At 38.9% G+C, this 12,418-nt stretch overlaps 1 long non-coding RNA gene across 1 annotated transcript; it reads left to right on the top strand.

The window, feature by feature from the left end:
* Positions 1 to 2,587: 2,587 nt before the first annotated feature.
* On the top strand, positions 2,588 to 10,071 carry LOC127469890 (uncharacterized). The gene is made up of 3 exons (XR_007904109.1): positions 2,588 to 6,063; positions 6,919 to 7,047; positions 9,522 to 10,071. It is a non-coding gene; the product is annotated as an uncharacterized LOC127469890 (long non-coding RNA).
* Positions 10,072 to 12,418: the final 2,347 nt, after the last annotated feature.

Raw genomic sequence — 12,418 nt, 5'->3', positions numbered from 1 at the left:
AACATTTCTATGTGTGACACTCTGAGGACCCCATTCTACTGATTCTCTAGTTTCTGACTAAGGGCTGGAGGTGCAGATGTGTGGGTGTCTGAGATGGACTCTTGCCATTACTGGGTACAAATATGTTGTCTGCGATGCAGAATACCCCCAGGGGTTTTTAGTTAACTGCTGTCTGTGACTGACTGCACACACTCACACACAGAGGAGTCTGCTGCTATGTTTTTTATGGAAGTCACATTCCAGATTCCCAGTTTAACAAAAACACTCTGCATTGACAGGCTTGTAACAGAGCAAACACTGTTAGTTAAATCACATACTTGATTCCTTCCTGCTCTGTTGTTAAACCTTGTAACTCAAAATCCAGTCATCTCATTTCAGGCTTTTCTGAAAGTGAGGAGGGAGATGAGTATACTTTAATTTTGCAAAATGCTATTGCATAGAGCATTTTGTACTTTTCAGTGTTTGAAGACTTCTTTGCTAATGAAGTGCTGGAGAACTGAATGTAATATCTTGCTGTTTTGCTGTGCATCTTCCTCACTCTCCGGAAAGCTTTCATGTGAGGGGTACCACAGCATTGGAGGATACTGTCCTTCCATGTGGTCAAATCTGAATGGGACTATTAAAAATGTATTGTTATACTTTGATTCGATTATTGTGTGATAAACAGTGACTTCTGTTCATTGAGGTGCAGGAGGAAGTGAAAGAGGTGAACTTTGATTGGTACTGGAGAATACCTGCTGACCACAGATGGCACAGCTGGTTCCAATGTATTTACTGGAAGAGGGTTTGGTGTTTGACAAGTAGATAAGACGTTGTCTAACCACCTGGAAAGCCCCATGTAGCTTAAAATGATTACTTATTTACCCTGCCAACAAATAAACTCACTGTCCCTATAATAGAGAGGTGACTGTGATAAGTGTAACTATTTTCACTTTGTGGGATTTATAACTCTCATGGGAAATCATTACTTTTTGTTCCTGCAGGCCTAGATAAGTTTTCTGCAAGTCTAGATAAGGTTAATAGAAAATGTTCCAGTTTAGTATTAGGGCCTCATAAAATTGTGTCACTTTTCTGGCACCAAGTATAGTTTGGAAGTTCAAAAAATACTTTAAAACAATTAAAATTTTCTTTAAAATAGTTCTGGGTAAAATAATAATAATAAAAAAAAAAATAAAAATTGTACTTACAGACCCAAAAAGCAAGGCAGAAAGAGAAATAAAACCAGTGGTCTTCCTGTGGATTTCAGAATTCCCTTCGCACTCTTTAAATTGTCTTTTTTTTTTTTAAAACATGTCTCAAGCTCAAAACCACACAATCAACAATTCCCCAGTCATCTTTTATAGTGAGGTGGCAGCCAGAGCAGGGTTAAGGTAGTTTAATGTTATCCCTTTCTAATTTAATGACTGTTTATTGTCAAATACTCTGTTGTTTAAAACAGAATTGCAGCTTCAGTCCATATTGTTCTCTCAGAGGGAGTTAACTTTTCAGGGTAAAATTAAGCTCCACTGACTGAGGGGGTTTTTTTGAGTACTTTATATTACAACAGGAAGGAGCAACACTAAACCCCTCAAACCTCTGCCCTCTCAAAATTGCTAGCAGGTTAGAAAGCTGACTCAAATGTTGGGTTTCACCCAGAAAGCTGACTCAGGTGGAATTGCTGTAGGTCAAAGCCTTTGCCAGGATGCCACCTGCATGAACAGTACCAATTAGATGTTAGATCTTGTGTGAATTACTCAACTTCTCATTTGCTGGTGTTAAAATGTAGGTGTTGAGATCGCTATCATTGATACCACTGGCGTGGAAGGTTCTTTGAATATAAAGGCTAGATCTGCAAAATTGAAGTTTACAGCAGCAAATTTTAGATTTTCAACAACCCTCCCTAGTTTTCAGAAAAACAGAAATCAAGTTTTTTAAAGCCTAAATTGAATAGTAAAAAAAAAGTTTTCTCAAACCAGCCAGAGGCATTTATTTGTTCCTTGACATTTATTTACATCTGGTCCTCTCCAAAGGATCTTGGAGACAGAGCTACCTAAATGCGAGCTGTGATCTGAGGTCTGAGGTGCATCAAACACATTCATTAATATGTCATTGTGGCTGTTCTATACAAATTTGCTTTGCCATCAAATGACTGTTTTTCAAGTAGACATACTGTAATACAAGTACACTGCCTATTTCTCAGAAGGTGCAAGGTCTGTAAAGACAAGCACCTCAGATAAGTTAAGCAAGACAATCTAAATGTCAATATTTAAACTCTAGAAAATGTATCTCCACCAAATACACCATGTTCCTTCAGAACATCTAATAAGCCAGAGCAATATTACTCTTTGAAGTGCACCTCTCAGTCTCTACTGTTGGTCAGGTTGGTTCATTGTTCAGAAATCTTTGAATATTCCATGAAGCAGAGGCTGAGATTCAACAGACCATTGCACAGGAAGGAGGGCATGGTCTATATAAACCTCAAATACTTATAATATTTTATGGAGATATATTTTCTAGAGTCTAAATATTGACATTTAGATTATCTTGCTTAACTCATAATAATATCTAATAAAATCCAATCATGCATAGTTTTCTTTGCTATGTACATAGTTTTCTTTCTTGTCTCAATGGTTCTGCAAGCCTTTCTGTCCTTCTGTGAATATTCTCTGTACGCTGTTTCTTTCTTGCACAGGTTACAAATGTGTTGTCTTTACACAACTTTTACTACTCCATAGTTATTACCAGAAGGAAAGGGAAGGATATTTAAACACACACTAAAAAAGTACTGGGTTTTTTTTTCCAAATATCATTTGAACATATTGAAAAAATATGGCAATTTACTAAATTAACTATGAATTAATTAAAAACAATTTTTATTTGAATAAATTCTGGAACTTTAGTTTCAGAATAGCATACATATGTACATAAGCATGTGAAATTCTTCAACCCTGACAAGACAAAATACCTTCTGGCTGAAGAAATGGATCATTCAATTTTCAATTTTTTTCTCCATTCTTCTTATCAAGCATTTAACAAAGTGCAGACCTAAATAAGTGACATAGACAAACATCTGACCTTAAATAGCACCAATTCCACCTGCCAATAAAATTGTTTTTCTTCCACCACACTGGGCCTTGAGTTCACAATGCAAGGGCTGAGCGAGCAGATGACAGCACATAGAAAGATCCCCATTTATTGAGACTGGGGATTACCATCTGGTTTTCTCCTCCTGCTACAAATTGAGTCTTAATAGTAGAGGGGGTGGGGGTGGGGGTGTGCTTAAAACACAGAAAGAACACAACATCATTTCTCTACCTGAGCAGATCTTGCAACGATTTTTTAATTAGTATTTTAAAATACTCAATCCCTTTTAGGACGATGTATTTGCATCTTAATTGCTCTTGTTTTGCAAAGTTGCGTGAGAACAAGTTCTGTGTCTCAGGTCACACTCATCTGGATCTTATTTCTTAATGTTTCTGAGAAACCAATTAATGAGTGCCTCCTTACTGAATGAATTAATGAGGATTCCCAGTTCATTATACATTTATTGAGGTAATAGCTATGTTTGCTTTGGGTTTCTTAGTGTGGGCAAGGCTCCCAAAAGTGATACTACTGGTCTGAGGAGTTCTGTGTGCCATTACAGTGATGCTCCTGCCACTTCACTTGCTATTTGTTTTAGCTGCTTAGCAACTGTAACAATGGTCCATCAGATCGCCGGTAACTCTGAAGGTTTTGAAAACTCAGTAGTTTGTAGCTGCTGGCCAGAAACACTTTATTACCTGCTGGCCTTTCTAGGCCTTTAGAAATAAACAAAACGTTATCTTTGAGTTTCAAAAAGCTTAGCCTGTAGTGCACCTAGTCTATCTTCCAGAAGCATGTTTTGAATTTTAGCGTGTCAGCACAGTGCTATTCCTTTTATTTTAGCTCCTCTCTAATCTCTAGAATCAGACACTTTCTTACCTCTCTCCCTCCTTCTCTCTCTTTCTTCTGCTCAGCATGTTTTTATTTTTTCTGTCTCCTGGCCCTTAAAGATATTAATTTTATTAGATTAATTCTGAAACTTTGTATACAATGATAGGTACTCTTGAACAAACATATATAGATAAGCACAAATACAGTGTGAATGTTAGTACATATTAATACAAATTTTTATGCAAATGAAAAATGAGCATTTTTTTATTTGCAGATTTATTAGTCAAAAATACATTTACTGTACACTGTTAGGACTTTACATTTCTGTGAATGAACCTGAGATTACCCGAGGACTTAGAATAAATCTTGCGATAAGGGCATAAGACAAAACAAAGAGGGTGACTTATGTTACTTATGTTTTAAATGTTATACGTTTAAATGGAAAGCTCCCATCCGCAGGGGTCAGTCATCCATTAGCCTCTACCCAGATTCCCCTCCTAGGAAGCATGCCCAGAGTGCTTTCTGATGGATCACAGTGCTGTTCTCTCTGCCTGCAGGGAAGCAACTCCTCAGGCTTGGGGGCTATTTTAATGAAACAGCTGAAGAGGGCAGGCAGAAAACACCTTCCACAGTCCTTACTTCTCTAGAAACCCTCTGCCACCTCCCTCCCCAGCCTCCCCGCAGCCATGGGTTTGCATCCTGGAAGCAGGAGAAGAGAGTACAGCAAGGGCCTGTCCTGCTGCAGTGTGTTTCACAGGAAAAGAAGAATGAGACAGACAACAATAATTGCAAAATATCCATGCTCTGAAATCAGGCAAACTGCCAGAGAGCTCTTATGCAAAAAAAAAAAAAAAAAAAAAAAAGCTAGAAATTCAGCTCTCCCATGTAAACAGCTTCCTTTCAAAGTCAGAGTCCGGAGCATACAGGCACACATTCATATAAAGCTCGTATTTTCTGCTGTTCCCCAGCAGTCTTTAGACATCAAGTATGTACCACCTGTCCAGTGTCAGCATTGTTTCTGTCATAGTCTCCACCAAAGAGTGCAATTGGGCACTGCGATAGATCTGTTTGTTTTGAGTAATTAATTAATCTTCCCACGTTCTGTCTTCCCATGCAGGAGGAAAGGAATTGTTATCAGAAGGTAGTGCCTGCCAGAACACAGGGCGCCCTCTGACAAGCAGGACCTCGGCCCCACCAAACATCCCCACGCCCTCAGAACAGAAAACTCAATGTTCTGTATTCTTAAGGCTTGGAACAAGCAAATATTTCATCACAAGCTGTACATTTCTAAATTGATCTGTCTTGCACAATATCACTATGCATTCAGGCAGTTCACTCTAATTACCACATTACAACATTTTGCATCTGCTTCTGTTAAGTCACTGAAGTTCCTAGTATGTTTTCTTGAGTTGTTTTATTTTTAAACAAATTGTTTCTGTGACTGTCTGTCAACAGCTGCACTGTTCATTTTACGCAGTTTGAATACACTAATTTTCTGCAGCGTGTCCTGATACTGCAGCTCAGCTTCAAACCTGAACCCACAGAATTCTTTTGATGGGCTGTTGATTAGGTTTATGGGTCATCTCTAATTTCAGTTTTTCCCCCAGACTCATAGAATTTGCTCTTGAATAAAAAATAATACAATTTATGCCCTGACAGAAGTATAACAATGGTTAGTGGGTCTTTTACAAGGTTTTCCCACGTGCCAGAAAGATCTCCAGCCTCAGCCAGAAGCAGGCTGGTGCATGTGGGTGAGATGTTTCACTCTTTGGAGCTAGCTGGTGTCACCCACTGCATCAAGGTGGTGGTTGGTCTTTTCTTCCAGGTAACAAACAACAAGACAAGAGCAAATGACATTAACTTGCACCAGGGAAGGTTTAAATGGGATATTGGAAAAAAATTTCTTCACTGAAAGGGTTGTCAAGCACTGGAACAGGCTGCCCAGGGAAGTGGTGGAGTGACCATCCCTGGAGGTATTTACAAGATGTGCAGATGTGGCACTTAGGGACATGGTTTAGTGGTGGACTTGGCAGTGCTGTGTTAATGATTGGATTCAGTGATCTTAGAGATCTTTTCTAACCTTGATGATTCTATTGTAGATTCCATCCCATTTGGAGTAAAATAATGGAAGTTCAAAGAAAAAACAGAATAAAAGTACAATACTTCTAAAAAGTAAGTTTATTTTTATAGTTCTAAATTAAATGCATTTTCTATGACATATTTCAATCATTTTTAAAAATAAGTCAGTATCCAATGGAAAAACTGTCTAATATATCTCTGAAGAAATACCTGTTGAACAGTCTACTGCAAAGTTTCTGATGTTCATGTTCATAGATATCGTCCTGGTTTCTTTCTTTCTGTGGTTCATCGGTGCATGTTGTTAAGTGTGAATTTGTTAAATTTAGTGGGTTCTTTCCTCCCTAGATTGTACCAATAGTAATTTCAGATGGCACTACATTGCCACAAGCTTGGGCAGACTGGCATCCATTAACGGTGACGTGCTGAGACTGGTTGAGGTGCTCAAATTGATGAGGACACTTGTATGGTCCTCCATTCTTCTATTGGTGTTTAAGAACATTCAAGTCAACAATTAAGCAATTAGATACATGTCAGTATTTGTTTAGTCTTCCAGAGAAAATACCTAGGCAGTATCAGTTTGGACAAAACTCAGAGATTAAATACTCCAAGTGAAAAAGATGGAAATTTGTATATTTATTTATGCTGGCATTCTCTCATGTTGTTCTGTGTGACAGTGTTATTGCTGACAGCAACAGCAGTTGTTCATCAGCAGCCAGCATCGTTACTGTGCTCTAAGCAGTAAGGCATAAGCAAACCACCAGTGACGTATATTGCATTTAATAATTTTCAGCTGCAAGCAGGACTCAGACACCTTGATTTTAAGATTTAGCTTTGGTAAAGTATTATTTTGAGACTGCTAAACAATAAAGTCATAAGTTGTCATATCGTGGTGGGATTCCACACTTTTCATGACTAGGTGGGTGACAAAGATTGCCCTGTCCCTGACAGGTGGTGTGTCCGGAAGGCTGCGATGGTGCGTGTCCCTCGGGCAGAGAGGGTTAAGCCACGGAGACTGCCACTTTAAACAAAGGCTTGATTCATGTCTTTTCTTCCTTGAAGGGAATGAGAGAAAGAAATGTAAGTAAAATACAGCAAAAGCTGTTGTGAAACAAACCCGTTGCTGTTCTCTGAAAAACAAGTATGTGAGGATTCATTTTTAGAGGCACACTGAAGCAGCGGGACACCAGGGGGTGGCCGCAGCCACTCTTCCTCCAGGGGCTGTCACTGCCTTGCCAATGCCAAGGACTAAAATTGTCCGGCTTCTTAGAAGAGGACGTGGTCCTGACTGTGTGCCACAAAAAATGTCTGCTGTGCAAAACCACAAGCTATTTCCCACTCCAAAGCAAAATCTTTAATAGTAGCTGCTCTTGCAGTAATTGGTAGATGACTGCTGTGCAAAGAGGACTCCTTTCTGTCGGCATATAGAGGCTTGCAGAGTCTGAGGGGTGTCTGCAATCTCAGACAGGTGTTTTGTCTGTGAAAATGAACATTTATTTCATGGCCAACTGAAAGGTCAGTTTTCATCCAACAATTAAAAAGTCAAAAAAGCAAATGCCTCTATGGAAAACAGCTGATAATAAGTTTCTGTGGCTCATAGCAGTGTTGACAAATTTTACCACAGACAATGAGTTTTTTGATTCTGGCAGCACTCCTTGACCATCAAGAAAGTAGCTATTACTGAAATTTTTGGCATTGATTTATTAAGGGATTTTTATTTAGAATTTGGACATTCAGAAGCGTGGGACTGCACTTCTTGAAACTGGAGGAATGTTATGAAACTGCAGTGTATTGCTCTTACCTGCCTACATGGTTGTCAATACATGCATCTTAGCATACAGCTCCAACAGTTTCTTGCAACTGCACCAAAATGCACTTCTAAATGAAAGTCTGGAAGTAATAATTAAAAATTTCAAATAGCGCTAGGTAAGATCATGAAAAATAATTTTGAACATAGAGAGCTGTGGACTTTATGTTTCATTGTATATACATATGCATATCTATGTATATATAGATATGCATAATTGAAAGCTGCTAAATGAAATCACACTTCATTAGGCAAGTTCTGTAGGAACACGGAGGAATATATGCCTTCATACTTTGAAAAAATGTGTTTGTGATACTGCTACATCACAACTTTTAAAATTACTTTTATTCTGAAACACACAAACTTTAAATGAGACTTTTCAAAACAGGATTCAACCTTTTCAATCCAATTGCAACATGTTTTATTTGAATACACATACTGAAACGCAAAATGATGACAATAATTATTCCTGGAATGTATTAAAAAGTTGATCCGCATGCATAAATTGAATTATGGCTCTGGCAAAGGTGCAATATAAGCAAACAGACATAGTATAAACACTTAATACTCCTCTAGCATCTACTGCCAAGGTCCTCTAATGATTTTAAATCAGTTCAGACTGTTGCTGTTAGATAGCCTGCCTGTGCTCGATTACATATGCACAAAAATAAGAAGATTAAAGAAAATTTCAAGAGGACAAAAGGGATTTCTTGAAAAAGTTAGTGAGGAAGGGCCAGGAGCAAACTTAGTGAAGATGGCACCGGCTGCAGTTTCAAGGACTGACTGTTCAAATTCCTTGAGCAACACAGAGAAACCAGAGGGGAACCCAGCTGCCAAGAAGTCTAAAGGCATTTCAACAGCACATTTGTGAGGAGTAATTTTGCAAAGACTTATAAACTGACCACACTGGGCAGGTTTTCCTGGGATTAGCAAAAGACATGGTCTTGCCATGAAAACTACTGCTCTGCCAGACCTGATGTTCTGCTACAAAGCATAGTTTTCCTCATGGAATAGATGTTATAATGTTCCTTGGATATTAACGTTGTTAAATAACAACAATAACCACAAGGAAACAGCTCTCCAACATGGAAAGTTTCAATATTTGCACAGAACAAAGCTAGCTGCAGTGGAAATCAAGGTGTTACAATGGCAGGCATGAAGCAACCCAGTAGTAGTAGTAGTCAGTGTTGTGTCCTCCACCCACTGCAGGGACATACAAGTGTGTATGTTTTGTTGCTATGCCAGCTACAAGTCAGCACTGAAAACTCACTGCTCATCTACAACTGCGTGCTTCTAGTAAGTAAAGACAATTAAAAAAACTAATGGAAAGGTCTGTCATAAAGTGGGGTCACTGATTTGACCCAGATGAATGCCGTGGGGGTAGATGCATTCAAGACTGGGAGACACATCCATCTTGCAGTAATAAGGAACCACCAAAGCCAATGAGAATGGCCTGGACTGTCAAAGCCTCCTTGCCTCTATCAAACAAATTGTGTCATTCAAATGAGTGTTGATCTTGTCGCAGGACTCAACGACTTGATCAAAAAAAAGGGAGATTCCCCCAGACACTGAATTTAAATAACATGATGGTCAGTTTGTGAAGAACAAGGCGAATGACCTAATACAACTTTTTACCTTCAGTTTGTGTGAGGTTTACTAAGAATGCTGACAGAAAATGTAGGATGCACTGTGATGTTCCTGGCCTGGGAAAGAGGCTTCAGTTACATTTTGTCCCATGTCTTTGGAGTCTTTCTCTCTAGGACATCCTCCACAAACCATGTCCAGAGTGCCAACTGCATGAAGAAGAAGAGGGATCCTTGGAAACCATATACAGATGGGCTGAATCAGTGACAAAAAAAGGGAGAGAAAGGACAGACAGCCTGTAGGTGATGGAGCATGTATTCTAAAGATCTAGACTGCCTTAAGCTAAAGCAAACAAAGCAAGCTGGGGAAAGTTACAATGGTTTAGATTTTCTAAGTACAGTGATTTTTTATTTTATTTTGAAACAATTTTCCCTTAAGGAATGTCCTTTCGTTTTAATTTGCAAAAGGCTGACAACTCATCCTATGAAAACTGTTCCCTTTTGCTGGAAGGAATTAATCTTTTTTTTTTTTTGGCTAATCCAAAACGTTATTTTCTGCTCTCGTATTCATCACCCACCTTTCAGTATAACTTCCTCACCATTTCAGTCCGGTACTTGATGGGTATTTAGAATAAAATTTCTCCAATGGACAGATTTTCTCATATTTGTTCTCTTATTATTTTTACCAAATAACCTGATCTGATCTGACATAGCAGTTTGTGTGCTTTAGGAATATAACTTTCTGAAGTGCTCAGATAACATGAAATGGAAATGGTGTCTAACTCAAGCTGCTCAGTGCCAAAACACAGTGCTGGAGGGAGAATAGGCAACTCAGAGATCCATCCTCCTGTGCTAGCAAGCTGTAGATGTTCATTTTAAAAGTCTTTGTAGAGCATGCACTCCAAGCAGCTCAAAAAGCTTCACAAGGCCCTCAAGAAAACCTGGAGGTCTGTGATAAAAGACTCAGCAACTTCCTGTGTTATTTGATGAGAACAGGAGAGAGTGAGGGCACCCTGACCAGGACAGTTGAGTCCCTGTCGGGCAGAGCAAGAGGCAGAGACTGTGAAGGGCAGTAAGAGAAGATTTGGTTTAGACTTAGGTAAAATGCTTTGTACCAATAAAGACAATTCAGCCCTGCTACAGATTACTGGGGAGTGAGGATCCCATTCAATAAACTCCTTAAGAATATCTGTCAAAATGGTATGGTTGCTTCATCTGGAATTGGATGTTCTTCCATGGTCCTGTTCGGATTCTTCTCTGCATTTTTTCTATAGTTCACAAACATTATTAGCTTTTTTTTTTCCTCTCCTGCTATGATTTGTCTACAGTACTTCTGAAACAATTTTCAACTATTTTCTCTGAAAAAGCATTCCCTGAATGTTAAAACTCTAAACCTCTAACTGGAGGGAAAAAATAACAGCTGGAATATCTCCTAAGATTGCATCCACAGGAACAGGAAACCCTTAGAAGCTACATGGACCCTGGGCATCTCCTGAAGCTATGGCTTTCAAAGAGTTTAGCTGGATCATGCCTTCACACCTCATCTCTGTAACCATCCGAAATTAGCCTGGGGGCCACTTAACCCACTTCTGGGAGCACATCTGTCCTAGCCATGCTCAAACCTGTCCCTCTATCCACAAACAGATTCTCCAAAATCTTGCGTTGATTAGCAGTTCTCATAAAGGTGGAAAGTTTCTGTGATGCTTGATCCAGGAGTGTGTGTTTGCTAATGGACATAAGGCCAATGTTTGGGGGCTCATGAGTGCCAGTGGCACAGAAGGGACTCCCAAGAGAGTGTAGACATCCACGTGGTGCTGGAGGTCGGTGCAGGCAGAGCACAGGCATCAGCTGCAGCCCGGAGAGAGGCATTACAGTGTTTTGCTCTTCTGACACTAGCAAACTGAATCACTGAGGTAAAGTTTGAGATCCATTTGTGTATTTTGCTGTGAACAGGAAGAGGAGTAAGTAAATAAGACTGGATGTGTTATGGCTAGCTGTCTTTCATCCTGTTTGATCACTTGAAAAGACAGATGACTGCTTACTTTAGGCTATTAGGCATGTTTGTTACACATAAAGATTCATGGGCTTTGTTATGCCTTTTTTTTTAAAACTTGCTAGAATTATACTGAGTATTAATTAATGGGGAATGAAAAAAGGGTAAGTATCAAAGCACTAGTTCTCTACACCATGCTAATATAATGCTTCCTTATATTAAATGAAAACACAAACTCACAAAAGAGAAATGTAGATAAATAAAGTGATAATCAATGGCAGATTTAAATATAGATATATGCATAAAGAAATAAAATCTCAAAACTTTATTATAATTTATTGCCAAAGCAAAAATGTTGCCAGAGGAGCAGTTTTTCATAGGAGGCAAAAATACTGTGGAGCTGTAACAACATATGATCAACCTTTACACCTTGTTCATAAGAGGAAAATTTTATTAGATTACAAAAGGCCAAGTAATTTTATTCCATTAATAACTAGAAATGCAGAAAACAACAACTCTCTGTGGGAAAATCCTGAGAACTGACTCATCTCAGAACTTGTTCAGAGAAATGATCTGAACTAATTTATTCACAGAAGGTTCATATTGAACATCACACTCAGTAACTAGCAAAATACATTTTTAAATTATGATCACTTATGGCATAGAAAAAGGAAACAGTTGAAAAAAATAAAAATAAATTGCACATAAATATCTTTTGTGCATCTCTCTGTCAGGACCTTTCAGCAAAGGGCAACTTGGTGGGGCAACTGATCCCAGCAGGCACGCAATCTTCGGGAAATTAGACCAGATGGGTGGAAAGTCCCATCTTAGTTCATCATAGTAGTTACAAATAGGCAAGAACAATTGCTTGTAGGATCCTGGGAGTGCTCTTTGGGTTTCCTTCTATAAACAAGAGACAGTTAAAGGCAAGCCATCTTTAAGCTTCGTGATGAACTGAAGCACTGAACTGGGTTGCTCAGAAGGCTGCAGGGGTTCTCTGGCAGAGGCTGTCGAGATTTGTCTAAACCATGTAACCTGAAAAAGAGCTGTGGAAGCACAGGTTCAGCA

The sequence above is a fragment of the Manacus candei genome, unplaced genomic scaffold, assembly GCF_025592945.1.
Source record: "Manacus candei isolate 608988 ecotype Guabito, Panama unplaced genomic scaffold, ASM2559294v1 h1tg000018l, whole genome shotgun sequence".
NCBI lineage: Eukaryota > Metazoa > Chordata > Aves > Passeriformes > Pipridae > Manacus > Manacus candei.
Note: the sequence above shows the minus strand (reverse complement) of the source record. Positions and strands in the feature narration are given on the sequence as shown.